The sequence below is a fragment of the Haliotis cracherodii genome, unplaced genomic scaffold, assembly GCF_022045235.1.
Source record: "Haliotis cracherodii isolate W230 unplaced genomic scaffold, xgHalCrac1.p SCAF_6, whole genome shotgun sequence".
NCBI lineage: Eukaryota > Metazoa > Mollusca > Gastropoda > Lepetellida > Haliotidae > Haliotis > Haliotis cracherodii.
In genome coordinates this window covers 67,704,816-67,730,324 of record NW_027266319.1, presented here as the reverse complement: position 1 = coordinate 67,730,324, position 25,509 = coordinate 67,704,816, and the positions used below count along the sequence as shown (strand labels likewise).

Below are 25,509 nucleotides of genomic sequence, written 5' to 3'. Positions count from 1 at the left end.
CATGATTTGACTAATTACTAAATAACGAAGCATGAATTTTCCTGTGATAAAATTGTACAGACGGGTAAAACATTACACGCTGTGAAAAGATACTGGAGGGGTAATATCAGTTTGTAGATTTACATGATACATTTATTGATATATAATTACCCACACGTGTCAATGATGCCATGAAAAGAGTGGACGGCGCCATATTTACATGGGTCAACTCACTGAGGGGTGGGGTGAGGTAGGATTGGCCTCTAGATGCTCGTTCTAGAGAAGACAAATATCAGAATAGAACTTTATCTTATCAAAATAACCGATTGAGGTATTGTTATATGCCAAACATGAATGTTAGAAACAATGCTTATTCAATTTTGCATGGTAGTCTCTAGAACAGGTGTTGCTATCTAAGTCATCTCAGAAATAACTCCAAAACAGCATTACCAGAAGGAATCAGTCTAACTATTCTAGTTTAAAAACCCCGTTTAAACAGTTTGACTATTGACAACATATTTTATTATCAAAGGTAATGGTTCTTTAAATCGGCACGTTGGTGTCTCGACATTTGGGATAATGCATACAGGACGACCTATCTCTATATCTTTCTGGTCTTTAATTCCGTCGTGGGAATGAATTAAAGATTCAGACGGGAAAAATGATATCTGGAAGACGTCTTGGAGGTATATTAAGGCAGTCGTATTCCCCTGTATGTCTCCGGCAGGCTTGGGAAGCACGACCTTGTCGGGTGAGCTGGAGTCACTGGGTAATTATAGCACTCAGCCGTTGAAGCATAGACGTTTTGGTAATTGGAACTGTTTCCGGGTAATTAATATATTACTTGGGATGTTATTATCATATCTCACGTGCCGTGTGGCACAGTGTGGAATTGAATGTCACATGATCTGAGGCAGACAATGACGCGACGCTGTTTCCGCCATGGCACAACTTATCACTGAGCCTCTATGGTATGCCATTACGCATGAAGACCTCTGTGGAGAAACTTTTTGATCTTTCTTATCAGTTGGATGTAACCAATTAAGTTACGTTAAGATGGCGTTACCTGGATGGCGTTTCAAAGTTCAATTTTCGATTCAAATACTCAATAACAACCGCTGGTTTGAAAACACATAATGTTTATTGGCGTTATTAGTTATAATCACTCTAGTTTCCATATCTACCTGTACTCAAACAGTTATGTCACAAACATCACGTCAGACCATGACGTAAAGATTCCATAGATGACGTCACGACTGAAAAGTCTTGTTCAAATAATGTAAACGAAAATCAACTGAGAGATATGATACGATAAGAGATAAAACAGCGCTCAGGAAATTGTATTGTAACTTAATATAATTCTGATAATTTGTAATCATGGTGTCATGATAAATGTCACTTGTTTTAATTGATGGATGAGAAAAACAAAAGTAATACATTTTGACTTCGACATTAGTTTCACAATGACAAATGGAATCATTCTACAAAAAGCTTACATTAATCATCTCAGCATCATTGTGTGTTTCACCTCGCCCTTAACATTAAAAAATGACCGCCAATAAGAAGTCAAAACACCCATAAATTACTCACTGTATTGTTTCCTATTTCCCTCACATTCACCTCGGAGAATATGGCAGGATTGGAATTTTTCGTTTTAGACTCTTAACTTGGCATCTAATATTTTTATATGAACTATATGAGTACGGACAGAAAAGGATGACACATTCCGTGACGACCCAGTTGTCATGGTGATGAAAATATAAAATGTCAGCGCCAGAATAAATTGTAACGTCGATGTCGGTTGCCCATTTCATTAAAACACTTAATTCCTTAAGAATATAGCTGGTGCTGGGATAAGACGAATGCTGTAATTCATGTAGAAAATATACACACTGTGACGTAATGATATATGTATTTTATTTCAAAGCTTTGGCAGGTGCGCTCCTCGAAATGTTACTGGTACCTACCATTTCGGTACTTGTAACCTTCAATTAACTTGTGAGAAATGGCCTGTCGACTTTCTTTTTCTCCTGGCTATTTTCAAAAACCCCATTTGTTATTGCTAAGTCTATTTTGGTGTCTCGTTAAACAAAGGTGTTTGAAGACACACTTGTATATTACATTCTCCGCCATGTAAAGTGTTGGGGAAGGCCACACATCGACTGTAAAAGGTAAAAATGCACAAATACAATTACACAGATCTAACTAAACGACTTAAAAGTAACCGCTTAAGAACAAACTGGGTAAATCATACATCCTTACGCTTTAATTACACTCCTGTATACACGCTGACGGATGAGCAAATGATTTAGTCATTCAATGCACAACTGCTTACTGATAAAGTGATTGGGAATCTTTTACACCTTATTCAGCATCATTCCAACCATATGACAAAGGGGACAACTCCCTTCTACCCCCAGGTTTCGGCTTGACGAATGCTGTGACCACTCAGCTTCCCTTACACTCACATAGATGTATTTGCCTTCTATCCTAAATTGAGATAAGACCGATATTTGGAAATGTGTACTATGAAGTCATTATTTCTGTTTATGAGATGTAAATATTTCCCGCATGTTAAATGTTGAAATGTAGCTAAATGTTTCAATTTGTCTTGCAAAAGAAAATGCTGTCATTTCAGAAATCCCCCATAGTAGCACAGCAAGGCACCTGCAGCACTTTTTTCATGTTAGAAATGATTTGCTACCAATCGCATCACCACCTTTCGTGCAACGCCTCCGGGAACCTGATTATGAACTCTGTAATCTCGTTATAACACAGATAAAAACCGACAGAAGTCCTAAATACAGGCGCGTTACTGGAACCTCATTATAACACTGATGTCAACAGACTGAAATCGTAGATACAGACGTGTAACTTAGTTTAGATTTTAACGTTAAACAGTGAAAACTCTTTAACAGTTCGTCATTAACTCAATATATCTCTTAACCCCCTGGGTGCCGGAAAAACATATATTTTCCTTTTCCAATTCCTACTTTGAAGTTGAATTAAAACTCGAAATACATCCAGTACAAATATACACTTATTATTATAAATCTGTTGTTTTCTCATCCGCAGTCGTTTCAGGCAAAACAAAATTACGGAAAAAAACCTCTTAAAATTAGAAACATCGTAGGTATCGCTATTTTGTGCAATTTGCTAAATCACAGTGTTTTTTCATGTTTGTTTTGAAAACTAAATATTGTATATTTACTTTGGAAATTCAATTACAAAAATATCATATTAGTGAAAATGGGAATCTATGACTCATCAAGACACGAATACCCATTCTGAAACGTCGCAAATAACCCTAGAATCGTTTAGTTTGGTTTAGAAAACACGAACGCCGAAGCTGAAGTGAACTTTTCATCCACATAATCGCGTCCGTTGCTCACCCTATGGATGATAAGCATGGGGATATGGCTGAAGCAAGCGTTTGGAATTTGCAAATATATACATTATAATAAGTTGTCAAATTCAACGGCAATTGTTAAATTATTGTTTTAAATGTGACATTCGTATGAGAGGATAGAAAGCCACTGACGACCGATGGGTAGAACATGAAAAGTGGTCCTCTCAACTGTCCCTCCCTTGAAATGGTCGGTGTTGCAAAACACATTAAGGAAGCTTCTTTCTTGGGCTATTTGTATGAGAACGTACACATTACGGAAGCTTCCCCTTCCTAGGAAGCTAGGATGAAATGAACAGTTCCATTTCCATTTCCAGTTCCAGTTCCAGTTTGTTTTTACCAACGGCTCTTTTCAGGGCCAAATCCACTGTCCCAAAAGAACACTTTGATCATTGCAAACCAAAAAAACAAATCCCAAAAGAACTCCACACCCTCCCCTCCATCTTGGATGCACACGCCTCCCGGAACTGGAAGTGTCGCCATGTTGGATGCGCACGCATTACCTAGCATGCCCTCTTCGCGCATGCGCTGAACCATCTTCCGGATCTAGGGTACCTTCCAATACTACTCCTGTACCCCGGTATTTCTCAGTTTATGCATCATGGAACTGACAAGTTATTTCTTGTCATATTAGTAGACTGACTTCTGAAGTTGATCACCTGATTGATATCTATGTAAAACTTTATGTAAAACCCCGAGGTGTCGTTTATCAGGACCACGCACTAAAAACGGTAGCCTTTCCTTTCTTCGCCAGCACCAGAGCAAGGTTAGCAACAAACACAATAGCGTTAGAAGAGTCCATACAATCGTCACTGGGTCTGTTAAGCTGCTGCTATTGGTGTCGTCACAATGACGTGTATCATAGTCATCACTTACGTTACAGTTAAGAAGCGTGAAGTCGGTATTCTTCCAAGTGTCCAACACTGTATGTTGATCAGCTCCAAGCTTACCTTCCACAGGAGACCCGTGAAGATCCGGGATAGATTGATCTTCAGCAACCCATGCTTGGCATAAAATGCGACTTTGCTTGTCGTAAGAAGCGACTAACGGGATCGGGTGGTCAGGCTCGCTGACTTAGTTACAGCTTGTCATCGTAACCCAATTGCGTAGATCGATGCTCATAATGTCAATCACAGAATTGTTTGATCTAGACTCGATTATTTACAGACCGTCATATAGCTGGAATATTGCTTAGCGCAACGTTAAACAAACAAACAAACAAACAAAATCCTTCCACAGGAATTTATTTCTTCCTATAACTATCTATTCGGATTCTACCAATTTTCTTTCTAAAGTCACAAGTACCAGTATCACAAGTTTTCTCAATGACAATATGACGTGCCTGCTTCACACCTTTATCAAACGCGGTTCTGTACATTCCCGGACGTTTACGATAAACTCTATATCTACACCGTTCCTTGTTTTCTTCACACATATAGCTTCAATGCTGTGATAGCTTATCACTCCACCATTGTATTCCCAGTCTTCCTTTTGCATCAGGGGGAGGTCTGGTAGCCTAGTGGTTAACGCGTTCGCTCGTCATGCCGAAGACCCGGGTTCTGTTACCGACATGGGTACAACGTGCGAAGCCCTTTTCTGGTGTCCCCCGCCGTGATATTGCTGGAATATTGCCTAGTTAACATCAAGTCAGCAGGACACACATAACCTGCCACAACCGCCTTGTTCACAGAAAGTCAGGACCATGTACATAATCTGCTTGTAACCGCCTTGTTCACAGCAAATCAGGACCATGTACATGAACTGCTTGTACCGCCTTGTTCACAGCAACTCAGGACCATGTACATTACCTATTTGTACCGCCTTGTTCACAGAAAGTCAGGACCATGTACATTACCAGTTAGTACCACCTTGTTCACAGCAAGTCAGGACCATGTACATAAACAGCTAGTACCGCCATGTTCACAGCCAGTCAGGACCATGTACATGGCCTGCTAGTACCGCCTTGTTCACAGCTCGTCAGGATCGTGTACATAAACAGCTAGTCCCGCCTTGTTCACAGCAACTCAGGACCATGTACATAAAAAGCTAGTACCGCCTTGTTCACAGCATCTCAGGACCATGTACATTACCAGCTAGTACCACCTTGTTCACAGCAAGTCAGGACCATGTACATTACCAGCTAGTACCACCTTGTTCACAGCCAGTCAGGACCATATACATAACCTGCTAGTACCGCCTTGTTCACAGCAAGTCAGGAATATGTGCATAAACAGCAAGTACCGCCTTGTTCACAGCAACTCAGGACCATGTACATAACCTGATGGTACCGCCTTGTTCACAGCACGTCAGGACCATGTACATAACCTGCTTGTACCTCCTTGTTCACAGCACGTCAGGACCATGTACATCAACAGCTAGTACCGCCTTGTTCACAGCCAGTCAGGAACATGTACATGACCTGCTTGTACCGCCTTGTTCATAGCACGTCAGGACCATGTACATAACCTGCTTGTACCTCCTTGTTCACAGCACGTCAGGACCATGTACATCAACAGCTTGTACCGCCTTGTTCACAGCCAGTCAGGAACATGTACATGACCTGCTATTCCCGCTATGTTCACAGCAAGCCAGGACCATGTACATGACCTGCTAGTACCGCCTTGTTCACAGCAAGTCAGGACCATGTACATAGCCTGATGGTACCGCCTTGTTCACAGCAACTCCGGACCATGTACATAACCTGCTTGTACCGCCTTGTTCACAGCACGTCAGGACCATGTTCATAAACAGCTTGTACCGCCTTGTTCACAGCCAGTCAGGACCATGTACATGACCTGCTAGTACCGCCTTGTTCACAGCAAGTCAGGATCATGTACATGACCTGCTAGTACCGCCTTGTTCACAGCAAGTCAGGACCATGTACATAGCCTGATGGTACCGCCTTGTTCACAGCAACTCCGGACCATGTACATAACATGCTTGTACCGCCTTGTTCACAGCACGTCAGGACCATGTACATAATCTGCTAGTACCGCCTTGTTTACAGCAACTCAGGACCATGTACATAACCAGCTTGTACCGCCCTGTTCACAGCACGTCAGGGCATGTACATAACCTGCCTAACAAGCCAGTTTGGACGAAGTACACGAATAATGTTATCTAAATCTTTCTAAATTCTCACATTAAGATAAACATTAGTCCACACGAGTCGTGTCCGATGGGGAAACATACGTAAAATCATTTCCACTGAGGTCACTACTACCAAATCACAAAATGTTATTTACACGATTGCTGACAACGTCCCTATTCCGCAATAGGATGACAATATAATCAAACAAATCTCCACATCTGCTCTTTAAATCATCACATATACAATTTATTTTTGCAGATGTCAGTGGCTGTCAAAGAGTCAGATGCTTCAGTAAACATATATTGATGTCTGTTGATGTTTTTGTTTAACGCCGCACTCAGCAATATTCCAACTACTTGACGATTGTCTGTAAATAATCGCGCCCGACCACACAATCCAGTGATTGACATCATGAGCATCGATCCACGCAATTTGAATACGATGACATGGATTAAACGAGCCTGACCACCCAACCCCGTTAGTCGCTTCTTACGACAAGCATAGTCGCCTCTTGCGGCAGGCCTGTGTTGCTGAAGACGTATTCTGACCCGGATCTTCACGGGTCACACAGCTTGATGAATTTTCCGGTGGCAACAAGCAGACCCAAAAATTAAATCTCAGTTTGTCAGTGTCTTATGTGACATTTGTAATCCCCAAATACCTCAATATGACTTACTGTCGAGGACATGCACTTTACAACTGTCTAAGAGTTTATTTTTACAAGACCCACATATCGTAAAATCAGAATAGGGAATTGAAAGAAGACATCAAGTTGGTACTGATACGGCAAATCTGAATATGTCCTCCACATGCCTTCCATAATACATTTTGAAACCTTTACTGATGTTTGAATGTTAAAACCCTGATCAAACAACTTTTGAGCAAGAGTCGTATGACGCTCTCTAAAGTCTTCGTAGACAGAGCATGCAAGATTATACCTCAAAAGATGTGAATTAAGTCATCCCTCTGGTCATACTCTCCTGTGAATAAGCACATTAATACCAACACAAGTGTACGTTTCATCAATAAGAGTATTTCATAGTTGGAGGTACAAAATTGTACAGATAAATCGGCATGTTAAAGACTTTTGGTCCATGTAAGGAGCTCAAAGACGTAACTCTTCAAGCCACACTGACACGTCCTTCTGATAGAACTTAGACAAACTGTTTCGCACAATGACACGATGCCAGTATTAGTTCAGTGTAGCGGTGTACATTTCATATTAGTGTTTACCACGTCGTCTTGAACGTTTTCCATTTTTATTATTCGTCGTGCCTTGAGTGAGTGAGTTGGGTCTCACGACGCTTAAGAACAGTTAGTATGCCTCACAGCTACGCACGTCTGAGTCGTTTACCACTTTAAAACCCCGATCACGCACGAATGTGGTGGCTAGACCACGGGTCATACTAAGGATGAACTGTCAAACAGTGGACCCTGTCACGGCTAGGGAACGTAAATCTGCACAAGGACGACTTAGACGACTGGACACCACTTGACACGAAGAGACGGGCATACATAGCGTTATAGAATTCTTCATCTGAATGATCATGAAAGAGAAAGTGAATGCTTCTTCCAAAGCATCAGCTTTTCAACCTGTTGTAAATATCATATATGGCTCTTTTCCTCTCTGTAGATTACCCATGTTAACACTGCATATCTAAAGATAAGATAAATTAGTCAATACTTATACTTGTACACATCAAACCTTTAAGGGTATCGGAGTGAAGGGTTAACGTTGGAGCATAGAACTTGAATCAAAGGGCAGTAACCGGGAGATTAATACACAGTCCGACTGATGTTTAATTTCTCACACGCTGTCTCGTGGATAACGAGCCTTTGAGGGACATTGCCATATTATACATCAAAGGAGGCAAACATACATTATATTTTTTATTACATATGTATGGCGTGAGCGTTATCACTGAAATGATTGAAAGTCACCAATTTTCAGATCTTTCACAGTTGTTTTGATAGAGTAATATCAAAGAAGTGTTGATCCACATTTACATATGTTATATTTGATGCATAAATACGCCACATGTTGAGTTTGTGCATATTTATTTGTAATGGCCAAACGTTATCAAATAAAACAAATTCTGTCACGTTTAAAAGCTGAGCTCGATATGAATGGTTAGAAGCACTATCAAAATAGAGTATTTGAAAAATGTGGTCAGTGATGTCCATGGAGATTGTGTTTCCCATGCTATGGGTGTAAATTAGGGTTTAGCTCACCTTCCCAGCACTCAGCACGGATTAAAAGTGACTATATGTACTACCTGGATTAACATGGCGTAATAATCTGTAAGCGTATAGAGGGCCCTGCATACGAAAGGATGAATGAATGAAATCAAAGCAAATGTCATCTAAGGTTTACTGAGAAAACAATATGTGAAATGCTGGACATCCTCATTGATAACACATATGTTTGATATTGGGGTATGTAAATTTGGGAGTTAGACATTGTGCTCCTCTTCTTGTGGAATTCTGTTCGGATTGGCAAAGTCAAAACAAGGTAATTTGGCCAAGAAGTTTAAACTTTAACTTCAGGTATATCCGTGATCTGATGTTCATATAGCCTATTCTCTTCCACCGATTACCCGAAGGAGTGAGTGAGTGAGTTGGTTTTTACGCCGCTTTTTACACTATTCCAGTTATATCGCGGCGTGGCAGCTTAATGTAGGAGGAAAGCCCGAAGTGATGCAGGTCTCAGATGTTTACAACTTCGGTGAAACCCATGACACGGGTATGGTGCTGACAAACCTAGAAACATAATCGGGGCGAACCGGGATTCGAACCCACAATCATAGGTTTCTGGCTAGTCCAAGGGACGCAACTTTGCACAGCGAATCGCTGCGCCTAAGACGACTGGGCCACCCGTGCCCCCACCCCGAAGGAACTAGAAATATAGGAGACAACCTTATCTGTTTCACATTTAGATATATGTATAAAGATTCAGAGTGACAAAACACTCTCGGCAAGACAAGAGAGATAACTTCAACTTTCCCTTTATGTTAAGCAATATCTCTGCAGCTCAAGACTTTGGTGTCTACATTTACAAGATTTCAAAGAGCGTCATACAACTCTTGTTCTAAAGCTGTTTGATAAGGCTACAACAGCCAAGGACTCAGGAAAGCTTTCAAAAAGTTTTATGGTACACACGTGGAGGACATTTCCAAATTTCACGCATCACTGACAAGATTGATGCCCAATGCATTTCCCCATATATACTTGTACTATATGTTCCCGTGGTTTTTGTTTCAGGTTAACAATTGTGCATGTGTTAATGACGGATGCCACCGATGGGGCAGGATACACTCACCATTTCGAAAAACATAGTTTCAGTATTTGATAGTGATTCATAAACACATGCTCATGATATAGTCGTGAATTATACAATCAACTCTGCCTGTGGCAGAGATTTATTATGAATATGGAAAGAGTTTTTTCGCTATTATTCAAACCACGTGTTGCAAAACCCCAGTGTGCCGTTTTCTTCAGATGGACAGAAGACCGGTCTAATTGGCATGTTTGTACTGACAGCTGCTGGAGGAATGACTAAGATTGTGGATGAAGGACATAAATAATATAACTGAGCAATAAACCAATATAAAGCATTAAAGCTTTAAGTAAGCAGATGCAAGTTGAACTCGCACAGCGTGAGTCTAAGGCAAAGAGTCAAAAGTTATCAACACTGACAGTAACCGATCAGTAGTAAATATACAACTGCCTTGATCTAAATTCACAGAGGATATTAAATCTAACAGGAACAAGTTACCACAAAGCCAAACTCGGTTTCAGGGACATCGGCTCGAACAACCTGTTTACCAGCTTCTGTCTTCTAGGCGGAAGAGCGAGCCTCAAGATGACCTGGACGACTTACACCCGCCACCGCGAAAGAAAATACATGGTAAGACCATGGATTGACCACTTACCACCCAGCCAATGCATTAGGCATGAGAATAGAAAACGTTCTGAGGAATGAACTGGGGATTCAAAGTTTTCAGCTGGCTGAATTCCAAAGTTTCTCTCTGGTGTATTAAACGTCGTTTTGAAGAAGATCAAACAGATTTTGTTGAACTGTTGGTATCCATGGATGAGTCGTGGGCTCGTCACTAATAGTCCGAAACTAAACAACAGTCACAGCAGCGAAATATGAAATGTCTCCTCCTCCAAAGAAGGCAAAGTCTGTTCCTTCAGCTGGCAGGTAGACATCTCATTGCAGTTGCAGAGGTAAGAATGGTCTGGCTTAATAGATTAATCACACACTGTTGTTTGTTGTGTTTTCTTGAAAGTGGTGACTCCATTACACATCCGGGTACCATGTCCCGAACGTCCATCACTTCTGCTTGAACTTCGTTTCCGGTGAGTCAGAGCTAAACTTTAAACGTTTGAGTGTTAAAATGAAATTCGTTCTAAATTCATAATGGTTTTTTTTTATTCAGTTGGATGCATTGATAGCTAACAGCCGGAAACAAACTCAACTGTAATGAACTTGTGTTTACATGTTTTCGGTTGTAATTATAGTGATGTTTGTGTATAGATTTCTCATCCTACTGCACATTGAACTCCGGATTTCAAATGAGGCTCCTGCTGTTTAACGACAAGGTAGCAGCCTCCGAACAATGAAACATCTCTTTTTAAAGATATAACTGATCAGTTTATGTTGTGGGCTATTTAAAGTATTGGAGAGAACTTAGTACTGATAGTTTACTCGATTCTCCCCTCGACGACAGCCAGGGTGTGGTCATCCCCCACGTTGCTGAGATCTGGATGTTTCAAATCAGTTTAAGGTATTCTTTGGGTTTAAAAACTAAAGACATATGTTTTTCCGTGCACTGGTTGGGGAACGTGTGCTCCTTGTCAAAACACATCAGTACCACAAACTAATCATTTCTACTCGTTTGTGATAGATCCATTCACATGATTTTCACTACGACTTTGCCGTTTACTCACAATGAAATCTGTTTCGCCCGATAATCGAGTCTGATTATTCTCTGGCGTTGACTCTTTATTTTTATTCTTCACAAGTAACATAGCGCGGTAGATCCCGTGTATCTTCTTAAATTAATCAAATAGTGTCAACCAATTTAGAACTTGAAATGGTAAATCCTTGGAATTAAATACTGCATAGATATATCTCCACATGTCTTTACATGTGAGCAATGTTCTTATGTGAATTCGTCGACGAGGCCAATGTGTGAGTTTGTAAAGAACTGCTTGTCACACCCGGGGCTATCTCAGTTGATATTAAACACATTAATTTAAAAGAGGCATTTGTAGTTATTGTCAGTGACAACAAATGATTAAAATGCTAGTTAATACGAGTACGACTGTTGCCAGACTTCGAGAAGTTTCTAAATGGAACAGTGTCTAGAAGGCTGGTTTTACTTATGTAAGAACGACGGGTCACCTGACTTGTTGCTAATATATTTGCCAATTGGATACCTATTTGTGTACTACGAATTCTTACTAGTTATAAACAGTAGTCTGGAGTCGAGCACTGAGACCGACGTGAATGCGTTTTCGGTGATACAAGGGCAGGTGACGTTTTGCTACTGCCACTTAATTTACTCATGGTATTTTTTTAGTTATGAAGCTACAACTGTTTCAATATGGTATATTGATTATGCATTGATCTTGTGTGAACATTTACTCATTTCACAATTTACTCAAGATACCGATTTCTGAAAGCGCCTTTGGTTTCCATAACCTCGAAACAATACAGATGAATATCTTTCAGGTATTGAATGTCGTAATATCGTGACTGGCAGTCCAATTCGTTATGACATACTCTTGGTTTGAATTCATTGTTACTATTAATAGGTTATTGATGACTACTTCAGTGTGCCTTCATTTTGTAAGATTCCGGGGTAGAATAGGCCTTCAGCAACCCATACTTGTCGTAATAGGCGACTATCGGGATCGGGTGGTCAGGCTCGCTGACTTGGTTGATACATGTCATCGATCCCAATTGTGTGGATCGATGCTAATGATATGATTAATCACTGGATAGTCTGGTCCAGACTCGATTATTTACAGACCACCGTCATATAGCTGGAATATTGCTGAGTGCGACGTTAAACAAACAATCAAACCAAACCAAATCAAACCCTTCATTTTGTGTGTTCATTGGGCGTAACTTTCTAAAAGTATAGCATCACTGTGTGGGATAAGAACAGACGGCTCTGTGCACAAATAGAAAGTTTTTAAAGAAAACCTATTTATACATCGATTCCGTGATCATAATGTGTTGCGTAATGAGTTTATAACAAGACTTTTGAAACGGTGATTGAAAGCGGGTGTTTAATGTATTTGACAACAGCGTCGGTTTTCTTTTGCGATAATGTAAAGAAGGTGAAATGGGGTTTAACGTTGCGTCCAAGATTATTGCACGAATATAGCGACGTGCATGCACGTGTATGTGGCTGCTTGTACTAGTCCGGACTGATGACGATTTATAGTGCTAGCTCACTGAGATACCATGCCGCAGTTTAACATTAATACCTCACTCAGACACAGTATACTGACTCCGAGCCGACCAGTCCTTGATTTAGCCCTTTAATGCCGAGCGCCAGACAAGGTAACAACAAGTACCATCTTTAAACGTCTTTTGGTATGACGCGGCCGGGGATCGAACCCCGGACCTTCCGCTCTCCGGGCGGACGCTCTACCACTAGACCACGGAGGCGGTCGATAATGTAAATGACGTCGGGGAACCACTCATCTAATATTTCGGGGGGTAGGCAGTATAAGTTTTCAGTCGCCGTTTCAAATCCCACACCAAACCCCCTCCAGATTAACCAAAGGATGTCTCATACAAACTTTATGTAAAATGCACATTTGTTTTGTTTCTAAAGTTTTACTAAAATGACGTTCGCTGCTCCCTTGGCGGAAGTAGCCGACCCTTGATTACAAAGTGTCTTTGTCTGACTGGTTTATGATTTCTTATATTTGCACAAAGAGATAAGAAGGGAAGTGGGCTTTCAGATAGTTTAATTGCTCTTTGTTCGGTTTCCTGAACATGTGTGTACCAGCGTCGTGCCTTGCCAGAGATGTGAGTTTGCAGTTTTACATACACCAGCCACCAGTCCGTGGAACTGATATTCCTACTTGTCACATAACCCTAGTAACTATGTCTTACCGCCTCCGTGGTCTAATGGTAGAGCGTCCGCCCCGAGAGCGGATAGATAGTCGGGGGTTCGATGCCCGGTCGCGTTACCCTGTCTGGCGCTCGGAATTAAGGGCTAAAACAAGGACAAAGTTCGGAGTCAGTATACTGTGTCTGAGTGTGGTATTCATGTTTAACTGCGGCATGGTATCTCAGTGGGCGAGCACTATAAACTGGCATCAGTCAGGACTAGTACAAGCAGCCACACACATACATACACGTGCATGCACGTCGCTATATAAGTGCAATAATCTTGGACGCGACGTTAAACCCCATTTCACCTCACCTCACCTTGCCAGAGATGTGAGTTTGCAGTTTTACATACACCAGCCACAAGTCTGTGGAACTGATATTCCTACTTGGCACATAGCCCTAGTAACTGTGTCAACCACCTCCGTCATCAAGTTGTGGGGCGTCCGCCCCGAGAGCGGATCGATAGTCGGGGCTTCGATGCCCGGTCGGGTCATACCAAAAGACGTTAAACGATGGTATTTGTTGTTACCCTGCCTGGCGCTCGGCATTAAGGGCTAAAACAAGGACACAGTTCGGAGTCGGAATACTGTGTCGGAGTGGGGTATTCATGTTAAACTGCGGCATGGTATCTCAGTGAGCTAGCACTATAAATCGGAATCAGAAAGGACTAGTAAAGGCAGCCACACACACACACATACATACATACACACACACACACACACACACACACACACACACACATCATTATATATAAGTGCATAAGTACGACGTAAAACCCCATTTCACCTCGATTCACCTCACCTACCACATCGCGTTCTAGATGCACTTGCTCAAGGACAAAGGTTCGGTAACTCTATTATTTATAGGACTCCCAAGGAAATTTTGCCTACCTCCCACAAAGCAGGTAGTGCCCACGACAGAAACACAAACACAATTCTCAATCGCTGAGCTGACTTCTACCGAGTTGTCTGAGGCGACAGCAATATGCTAAGCAGATTGAGTTGTGTCCCTTGCACATGCCAGGGTTGTTGTCGTGGGTTCGAATCACCTAACCAAACCTCTGTCACTCCAGCTGTAAGTCGACAAAGCGTGGGGTTACATAAGTGATCATTTAAATCGTGCAAACACTGTATTCGCATATATTCCACGCTACGACCTCCATTAATGCACTCGACTCCCCATATTATTATTATTATTATTATTATTATTATTTTCAGATTAAAATTAAAAAATGCAGCAAAAAGGGTTTGGGTGATCCTGGCACAGTCAGGCTGGTTAGGCTCATCTCCGGGCCCTTGCCCCCTCTATGCGCAGTCCAGACAGCGAATGGGACTCTCCGGATGCGCTGTCTAGCTTGTCAAACCCATCCAGAACCTTTCGGAGAATGTAAAGACTCCCCAACACTGCAGCCATCTGCAATACCCAGATTGTCAGAAGGGCTGTATTCCTGATAGCAAACCCGGGTACTCTCTCAATGTCAGTCAACAGATTGGGAGGTACCAAACCTAAGGCACCGAGAACAATGGGGAGTCGGACAACTTGGTACTTGGGATGCAAGCGTGACATTTCGAAAGCAAGGTCCGCATATTCTTGTCAATCATATTAGTGTCAAAAGGAACAGGATTGTCAATGATATAAATGATTTCATTGGATTTATCCAAGAGGACAAGATCAGGTTTGTTTTCCTGGATACGTCTGAGGCGGTAAACGGGCCTATTCCAAAGAACGTTGTTTTTATCATTTTCCATGACGCCGTCTACATAAACTGAATCGTACCATTGGTGGACCTCTGTGTCAAAACCACAAGCATGGCGAAGACGGTAATAAAGGGGTCGAGCTACACCATCATGTCGCTTAAGATACTGTGTTTGTGCCAAAGCTGGGCATCCACTGACAATGTGTTGGACAGTCTCATTTAATTCACTCCATAATCTACATTTCATATCAACATTTTGATGCAAAATCACACATTGACGGTTTCGTGTGGAAAGTGACTGGTCCTGAGCAGCAAACAGAAAGCCTTCTGTTTCACTTTTCAGGCCAGCTGACCTCATCCAAGCGAAGGACTCTGTAGTGTTGGTGATCTTCTCAACACACTGCACATAAACTCGATGCAGTGGTCGTTCAGATAGCCTCTCCTTGAAAAACTGAGTCTGGGCCGATTTTACATGGCACTTCACTTGGTTGACACTCATTTCTGTACCGTCCAGCAGTACAGAACCATCTACAAAATCAACACTACATTGAGATTATGTCCCAAATCCTTGGCGCTTTACGAAAACTGTGGAATGCGGTTTATTTGTTCCCCGATCAGTGGACCCGTTTGCAGTCATGTTATCATTCTCACCTCCCTGGGGAGTATACATCCACCACACGGGTACCCATTCCCTGCTGGGTGAACAGGGGTACATTTGAACTATGTCTCTTGGCCAGGGTGACACCACAAGTTTTGACTAAGTCTTGTGTTTCGCGTGTATGTACGTATTCGTGTTTCCACCCAATGTGTTCTTTTGCACTTGGTGTACAATACCGCAAACTGTAATTATTAATAATTCATTTTATTCACATCAACTTTAATCAACGTTATGTCAGACATTTTCATTTATGATACAGACCTGTATATGTAGGGGTTAACCACTGATGCCAGATTCAGCACAGTGATATCTGTAAATGTCCACTCTTCAGTGATTTCTAATTGCTCTGCAACCGAAGGTCTGTCAATATTTAATACGTTGTTACAAATGAAGAATAAGGTACAAAAACGACATAAGTACCGACTTTCAGTTGCGCCGCCCAAAGACAGCGTGTCATGGCGACCTGACCTTTGAGTTTTACAGGTTGGTTGCTGTGCAGACAAGAACATTTATCCCTCAACACCGTTAGTGCGTTTCAGGCTTGTGCATTAGACCTGCTTGTGTTCTCATTCCGCTAGAGGATTCCCCAGTCTTCGTCATCCTTGGTTGAAATCGTCTGAAATCTCCGTCAGGCAACTTGAAACGCGAGAGTGCTGCACGGCTCGGAAACTACGCAGTTTGCCTAACACACGGGGAAGAACAGCAATCAGTCACTACAAACGTAAGTACCACATCACTATCTCTATGAAGTCTTACAACCGCTTAACACCGAGGGAGACATTGGTCGTATCATAGGAGCCGTAGATTGCGTATAAGATGTACGATGAAAATATTCTCTGAAATTCATTCACTCAGACTCCCGACAAGATCAGAGTTGGAATTGGTCTCCTGCAACCCATGCCTGTCGTAAGAGGCGACTGACGGGATCGTGTGTTTATCATTACGCTCGCTTGTCTTTCTTGACGCATGTCATCGATTCCAAGCTGCTTCGATTGATGCTCATTGGATTTACAGACTCGATTATTTGCAGACGATGTCATACAGTTGGAATATTGATCAGTGTGGCGTTAAACAACAAACAAACAAATAATTCGCTGGATGATTTTGATTTCAATCCCTTGAAGGCTAGTCTTACAACATAAGATTATGAACTTTCATTGCTGAATGATCGACGGACACGAGCTGCATGTTGGATTTAAGAATACGAATGGACCCGTCAATAATTTATTTCAGAATTTCTCCGGAAACAGTTGGTTGAAACTAGGTTTGGAGTGGTGCCAAGCAGTTTCATTAGTGGCATTCTCTTCATCCCTTCATCTCTTCATGTATTTATCTGTCTTCAATCTATCGGCCCTATTGGTCATGTCAGATCCGATAATGGGTTGGATGTCCAGATTCGTCCTGTTGACCCTTGATTGTCAACTTCAAGGATGCTGGCGATCTATGACCTGATATTCTATACTATAGTTGGCATACTGTCTGCCTGATATAGTTAATTTGTCTGGTGTAATAAAATAGGTTTTAATCTATATCTGAGATACGGCACTGGCCTTATTAATATCCGTTGTTGACTCGTGAAGGTCCGGGGTAGAATAGGTCTTCAGCAACCAAAGCTTGCCGTTAAAGGCGACTATGCTTGTCGTAAGAGGCGACTAACGGGATCAGGTGGTCAGGCTCGCTGACTTGGTTGATGTATGTCATCGATCCCAATTGAGTGGATCGATGCTTATGATGTCAATCACTGGATCGTCTGGTCCAGACTCGATTATTTACAGACCGCCGTCATAGAGCTTGAATACTGCTGAGTGTAGCGTTAAACTACAAACAAACAAATAGTATAACTAATGATGTTGAAAGTTACCACCCTGACTATAAATCATATCAAATGTCACAATATAGCTGAAATACTGCCAATGTGGTTATTACTTTTCACTCACTCATGCCTTCATGTACGTGGGATATCCATGCTCCTGGGTTTACCCGAGTCGCGTACTTATACAAGACCCTGCCAATGTAGGTGCTTCTCAACTGGAGTGAGTGAGTTTGGTTTTAAGCCCCTTTTAGCAATATTTCAGCAATATCACGGCGGGGAACACCAGAAATGGGCTTCACAGATTGTACCCATGTCGGGAATCAAACCCGAGTCTTCGGCGTGACGAGCGAACGCTTTAACCACTAGGCTACCCTGCCACCCCGTTTTCTTCTGGATGTTCTAGTGAAATATGTTTCCTTTCTGTTATTTTATACCCTTGAACAATTCGCCACCACAGATCCCTGCACACGGTTCCAATGAAATCACGCTAGACATTTCCGTACAATCAAATTGCCATGTTCCTTCAGCATGAAACAGGTGGCGATCATTCTAACTGTAACGAAACTATATGTTGCCATAAGTTGGTGACCGATATTAGTGTAAATGTTAGTAATACTATCGAGTAAATAAGGTTAATTTTCAAATGGAAACGAGTGATGCCGTTATTATATTGTTATTTTAGACGTTTAATATGTCTTCGGTTTGATATTTGAGAAAAGGCTTCAATAAGTTTTGCGTTTGTGGAGACATTAATAACTTCACAGGCGGCAATTTAATCATTGAACCAGAAAACTGTATCAGTTATAATGCAACTCAAGTCCCGCCCATTCTAGTATCAGCCAATCAGTAAACAGTAGTGCGTTAGTGGGCGTGGCCTAAATAATTCTGTCAAAACAAATTGCTTGACTAACCAATAAAATGCCACGAAATAACTTTCAAGTTACGTTTTATAGTCCATTTTGTATATACTTATATATGATATATTATAGACTGTATTCTCACCACGAGAAAACTTGAGAATAGGAGAACGATGGGATTGAGTGAAAGTAAGATGGCTGACTGGTCAAGTGAAGCACAGGCGATGGACACGGGGCCACCATGTAGGTACATTCCAAATTGATCGCTCCTGCTACTGCTACTACTGCTACAGCTACTTCATCTGACTACTACTACCACCACTACTAGAGCTACTACTAATCATAATAATAATACAATTACTACTGCCGCATGTTCCACTACCATCTCTTCAAATACCACAGGGGGCACTGGTAAACCAGTCGTCTAAGGCGCCACGATTCGCTGCGCAGCGTTGCGTCCCTTGGGCACGCCAGAAGCCAATGCTTGTGGGTTCGAATCTCGGTTGGCTCCGATTATGTTTCTAGGTTTGTCAGCACCATTCCCCTGCTCGTGTGTTTCACCAAAGTGAAACCTGCATCACTCCGGGCTTTCCTCCCACATTAAGCTGACACGCCCCGTCAAACTGGAATACTGTTAAAAGCGGCGTTAAACCCAACACACTCACTCAAATACTACAGCGACTACTTCTACGCATCAGTATATCGACGACATGATGTCCCTCCAACGAAGATCCCATCAGTAGCAGACCCCCAGCTATACTCCCAATCCCACTACAACCGACCCTATTAGAATAGGTCTTCAGCAACCCATGCTTGCCGTGAAAGGTGACTATGCTTGTCTTAAGAGGCGACTAACGGGATCGGGTGGTCAGGCTCACTGACTTGGTTGATGCATGTCATCGATCCCAATTGCGTGGATCGATGCTCATGATATTAATCACTGGATTGTCTGGTCCAGACTCGATTATTTACAGACCGCCGTCATATAGCTGGAATATTGCTGAGTGTGGCGTTGAACAACAAACCAACCAACCAACCAACAACCTTTTTGTCTTAGAATCAAGCAGAATCAGGCTGGCGCTAGCCCTGTTCTTTCCATTCGTGGTCACGTGGCAGGAGTACTACTGTACGCTGTCAGGCAACAAAAGACAGGCTTACCCTTTTCGCGAACACCTTGTGTTATCAGGGATTGTCAGTGATCCATTCAAATAATTTCACCGCTATTTTGCCTTTTACGCCAAACAGAATCTGTTTCGTCGGATAATCCAGATGGTTGTTCTCTGGTGTTGACGTTTTTTATTTAAATGTTTATTCCGTTCCATTTTTTCATCACTACTTTTCCTTTTAAGTTCAATGGAATCTGTTTCGACAGATAATCGAGACTGATTTTTTTCCGGCATTGACGCTTTATATTTACATAGCACCGCCTCAAATAGCGGTCAGGAAACAGTCATTCCGACGACCTAGTCTACAAGGGCGGCCCCAGCTACATATACTGGCCTCAACACACGACTAAACGGCTGATCAGGCTCGTAATGTTAAGACTGGATTATATACTGACCGCCGAGACATATCTGGAACAGTGTCGAATGTGGACTTAAACAATAAACAAAGAAACGTACTTCCAGCGGTTCTGCAACTTCCACCTGAAATTGCTACTAGTTCGTCTATCGTTTCTAGGCAATATTTGTAGGTCTACTACCATTACATCTACGTATACTTCATAGACATAGTACCACTGCTTCTACTACTTTGTTTGCTTTCGGCTCAAGATCAGCATCATTGCATCATCAGGTTGTACTGCGTAGAACCGCCGATATCTCCACTTATAAAGATTGTTAACTGTCACTTCGAAATATTGAGACATTCAGAAAAATGAAGTGTGTGTATGATTTGAAAACATGTACAATTAAAACAACAATATTCATTCCATAATCATAAGAAATATCTGCTAAACGCAGAGGCCATTGTACAATTCTGACTTTATCATGAGCATGTGTTTATGAATCACTATCAACTAGTGATGATAACAGGTGCTCGCGAAACAATGAGCGTATCCTGCCACACCGGTGGCAATCGTAACAAACACATGCAGAGGCAAGTCATTTTTTCACATGCAAAAAAACGGGAACCTATAGTACAACTCAAAATAGGGAAATGCATCGGACATAACTTTTGTCACTGGGGCGTGAAATTTGGCAATGTCCACATGTCTTCCATAAAACGTTTTGAAAGCTTTACTGAGGCCTTGAATGTTGTAACCTTGATCAAACAACTTCTCAGCAAGAGATGTATGACGCTCTTTGAAATCTTGGTTGAAAGGGCATGTCCGATTGTACCTCAAAAGTTGTGAAATGTAGACACCAAGGGCAGGAGCTGCAGGATTATTGCTGGAAAAGGGAAAGTTGACTATTGGAAAGTTTTTGTCATTTTCACACCTAAACCGGCGAATTGAATCACTTTGTACATACAGCTGGAATGGCACTGATGTAGATATACGAGTATCTATTTGAATTCGAAATACTGAAGGGAATGGCCATTGTGTACCAGCTAGGCAAATGAATTTCAAACCGTGGGGATGATGTCCAGTTGTTGGCAGTTCTCGCGGAATAAGTTACCATCTGTCGGATACGTGGATATGCCGTTACAATCTGTCGTATGCGTGGATATGCCGTTAAAGTCTGTGGTATGCTTGGATATGCCGTTACCATCAATCGGATGCGTGGATATGCCGTTACCATCGGTCGACATGGATATGCCGTTACCATACGTCGGCATGGATATGCCGTTACCATCTGTCGGCATGGATATGCCGGCGCTGTAACCATCTGTCGGCATGGATATGCCGGTACTCCTATATCTGGGAGGACAGCATACGCGATAATACGGTCCGGGTATCATATCAGTTGTTTGAAGACAATGACATGCGATTGTTGCTTGAATCAGTACCTTGGCTTACTGTATAAGTGTATGTGTAATGTATGTGTAATTTTTGTAAAAGTGTAATACGCCTGCAGATACATCTATGCTAAGCAGTGTGTAGTAATTATTGTATCTCCCTTGCATGTTTTTGTAAAACATATACTTTTACAAACGTATTCAGGAAGTCGTTGTATTATATGTATATCACGCCATACAGGTGGTATGTACGGAAGTAAATTATGCTCATGACGGACACGGTACCTCGACTGTTTCTAAACTGTCTTGAGTAGATTTATTCATTTTATCGATTTTTTAAAAAGGTCAAGTGTAATCTAGTGGCAATATCATAATCCAGCATTCATGTTTCATGAAGCTTGCTTCCATTTGTTTTGAACTCGATTATGGATTTGTTTATCTTCGATTTATTTTAAACTACGATAACCACTTGACAAGTACTGCCGGGTGGTACAGCGATATATGACCTTTTGAAAACAGTCTTTGGTTATGTATTCAAAGGTTGAGGATAAATGTGCAACGCATTGTCCCTTTTGAATAGAGACCGCCTCCGTGGTCAAGTGGTAGAGCGGTAGAGCGGTAGAGCGGAAGGTCCGGGGTTCGATCCCCGGCCGCGTCATACCAAAAGACGTCAAAAGATGGTACTTGTTGTTACCCTGTCTGGCGCTCGGCCATAAGGGGCTAAACAAGGACTGGTCGGCTCGGAATCAGTATACTGTGACAGTTTTTTCTGTGTCAAGATTGTTAACTGTCACTTCGAAATAATGACTCGAAAACACGTACAATATAAGCAACAATATTCATTCCATAATCATAACATATATATTCTAAACGCAGAGGCCATTGTACAATTCTGACTTTATTATGAGCATGTGTTTATTAATCACTATCAGCTAGTGATGATACCAGGTGCTCGCAAAAAGATGAGCTTATCCTGCCCCACCAGTGGCACCGACACAAACACATGCAAAGGCGTGTCAATTTTTCACCTGCAAAAAACACGGGAACATATGGTACAAGTCAAAATAGGGAATTGCATCGGACATCTTTTTTTCACTGGTGGGTGACATTTGTGTACTGTGTCTGAGTGGGGTATTCATGCTAAACATGCATGGTATCTCAGTGGGCGAGCACTATAAATCGGCATCAGTCCGGACTAGTACAAGCAGCCACACACACACGCATGCATGTCGATATATAAGTGCACGTTAAACCCCCTTTCACCTCACCTCACCCTATTGAACAGTAGCAACTCCACTCGTCTCTATTTCAGGTCGTGCTGGACATGACAGAGCTCCGCCAAAGGGAAGTAAGTGTATTGTGGACACGCATGAAATGTACTTACGAAATACGTCTGCAGATACATCTATGCCAAGCAGTGTGTAGTAATTGGCACACATCCAAACCCATCCAATTCCGAATGATCATTGGAAACATATCGCCGGGCAATCCCTGTGCACAGGCAGCAGAGTGAATGATTGAATGAAGCATAGAGGTTTACAGATAAAACTAAAAAGGGTAAACACATTAAATATTGAATGTGAAATTTATTCATTTGTTGAGTAGAATTGTTTACCGACACTATTAACACGAAACACTATGTCCAAAAAGCCAGGTATTTCGAATTACTAAACCGACATAATTATTACACATGCGTGACTCCTGCAGCTTGTTTCTTTACACAGTGATTCCAATAAATATACAATAAACTTAATCCTACAACTCAGCTGTCAGTGCAAATAATATGTGGTTGTAACTCGCTGTTTTTCTCTCAAAACGAGACAGCCGCCGTGGTCTAGTAGTGAAGCGTCTGCCCGGAGAGCAGAGGGTCCGGGGTTCGATCCCCGGCCGCGTAATACCAAAAGACGTTAAAAGATGGTACTTGTTGTTATACTGTCTGGCGCTCGACATAAAGGGGCTAAAGCAAGGACTGGTCGGCTCGGAGTCAGTATACTGTGTCTGCGTGAGGTATTCATGTTAAACTGCGGCATTGTATCTCAGTGAGCTAGCACTATAAATCGGCATCAGCCCGGACAAGCACAAGCCGCCACGCTATACACGCTATATAAGTGCAATAATCTTGGACGCGACGTTAAACCCAATTTCACCTCTCTCTAAACGAGTGCATGAATGTCACATTAAATGTATGTTAATGACAAAAACTCACAGGGGGTGGTGAAATAGCCTAGTGGTTGAAGTGTTGGCTCATCACGCCGAAATCAGGTTCGATTCCCCACATGAGTATTATGTGTAACGCCTTTAAAAAACGGCGTAAAACATACCTCTTTCCAAAGTTCAAAGAAAGGCATAATGTAAGCCAAGTAGGTACAACGTGACTGTTAATTTGCTGTGTAATTTTGTCTTATTACCGACTGTAGTAGTTAAAAGCAGCTCCTGAGATGTATAATATTTCAGGTTCGCTACAGGGCTACCGTGCTGGTGATGGTGCCTAACTTCCACGTCTCAGAACGATAACTGTTAAATGTTTCAAATATACGATGATGCTTTCTACATATGTTTTCAGTTTCAAGGAAATATTTGCCAATTCCATGCCTTGAAAAAATCTACACCGCAGTTTGGCCCTGTTTATTTCCTTGTAGAAGAGTCTGAAAGATTTTCAGTTTCATTTTCCCCAATTACTTTTAAAAGGAAGAACTAAATCTGAATTCCAGCATATTGCTAAACATCACACCAGTGTGTCAGATTTGACCCACTTTGATAACCCTATCGTTGTACGGAGTTGCGTCCCTTGGGCACGCTGCGTTAAGCACAACTCACTCACTCACTCACTCACTCACTCACCAGTAACCTTATTACAGTTACTCAAAGGCATAGTGAGAGTCGAAAACAGCAAATTGACAACAGATATTCGATGCCTAAAGCACAGTTCACATTTCATTGTGGGCGGTCGGGTAGCCTAGTGGTTAAAGCGTTCGCTCGTCACGCCGAAGACCCGGGTTCGATTCCCGACATGGGCACAATGTGTGAAGCCAATTTGTGGTGTCCCCCCGCCGTGATATTGCTTGAATATGCTTAAAGCGGCGTAAAACCATACTCACTCACTCACTCACTCACATTTCATGAAGATATCTAGTGGAAAAAGGATATGAATAAAAAATGGATATGGGATTCCTCATAGCAGCATTTTCTGAAATATATGACCAACAGTTTAGTCATATGAACATGTTCGATGCTTCACATGCATCACGGCTCTCTAATGTGTTTCCTATATTTACAGTTACAGACAGCAAATCCGAGGCGCGAGGTCAAACACCCCGGACTGAACCTTGTTGAGACGCCTCCACGATGCTCGATGTCAGACGATGTCCATGATGAAAAACAACGTCATTTCGTTGACAGCATCAAACCTTTCGTAAAACAAACTGTTCACGAGTATCATATATAATTTTAGCAGAAGTTCTGAATGTTTCAATAAATTTCATTCTGAAATTCTTGTCAGATAATCGTTTATTATGTATGATACAACTCGGGAACTATACTACTCAACTTTTTATAGAGATAATCACATGTATCCAAACACGTGACATTGTGATAAACAGAGAATCTCAACCGAGTGTCTTTTAATATCAAATATATCAACACAAGTTGATAAAAATGGAAAAAACTCCGAGGCTTGCCGATATCAAAATATATATATTTATCATCCAACATCTTTCTTCCAACTTTTCAGTTTGTAGACAGTGAAAAAAAGTGTCTTAAGTGTAAAAAGTATTGATAACAGCTTCAGTTATAGAGCCATTAGAGACGTCATTTGATCTAGATGCCATGTCTACAATGAAGATATCACTTGATCTCACCCAAGCGATAATCATTTTTATATCATGACAAGGTAGACATATCTTTAACCAAAGTGGAATAGTATATGTAAGAATAGGCAACATCTTCTCGAGACTTCGTTCACCATTCACGC

General features: G+C 41.7%; 1 protein-coding gene and 1 long non-coding RNA gene across 2 annotated transcripts in view; one reads left to right on the top strand and one right to left on the bottom strand.

Moving 5' to 3' along the window:
• LOC139445756 (protein rolling stone-like) overlaps positions 1 to 25,509 on the bottom strand; it is a 298,150-nt gene that overhangs the window by 25,305 nt on the left and 247,336 nt on the right. The gene's annotated exons all lie outside the window — the stretch shown is intronic.
• Positions 16,462 to 25,028, top strand: LOC139445398 (uncharacterized). The gene is made up of 4 exons (XR_011651866.1): positions 16,462 to 16,692; positions 18,774 to 18,884; positions 22,852 to 22,887; positions 24,817 to 25,028. It is a non-coding gene; the product is annotated as an uncharacterized lncRNA (long non-coding RNA).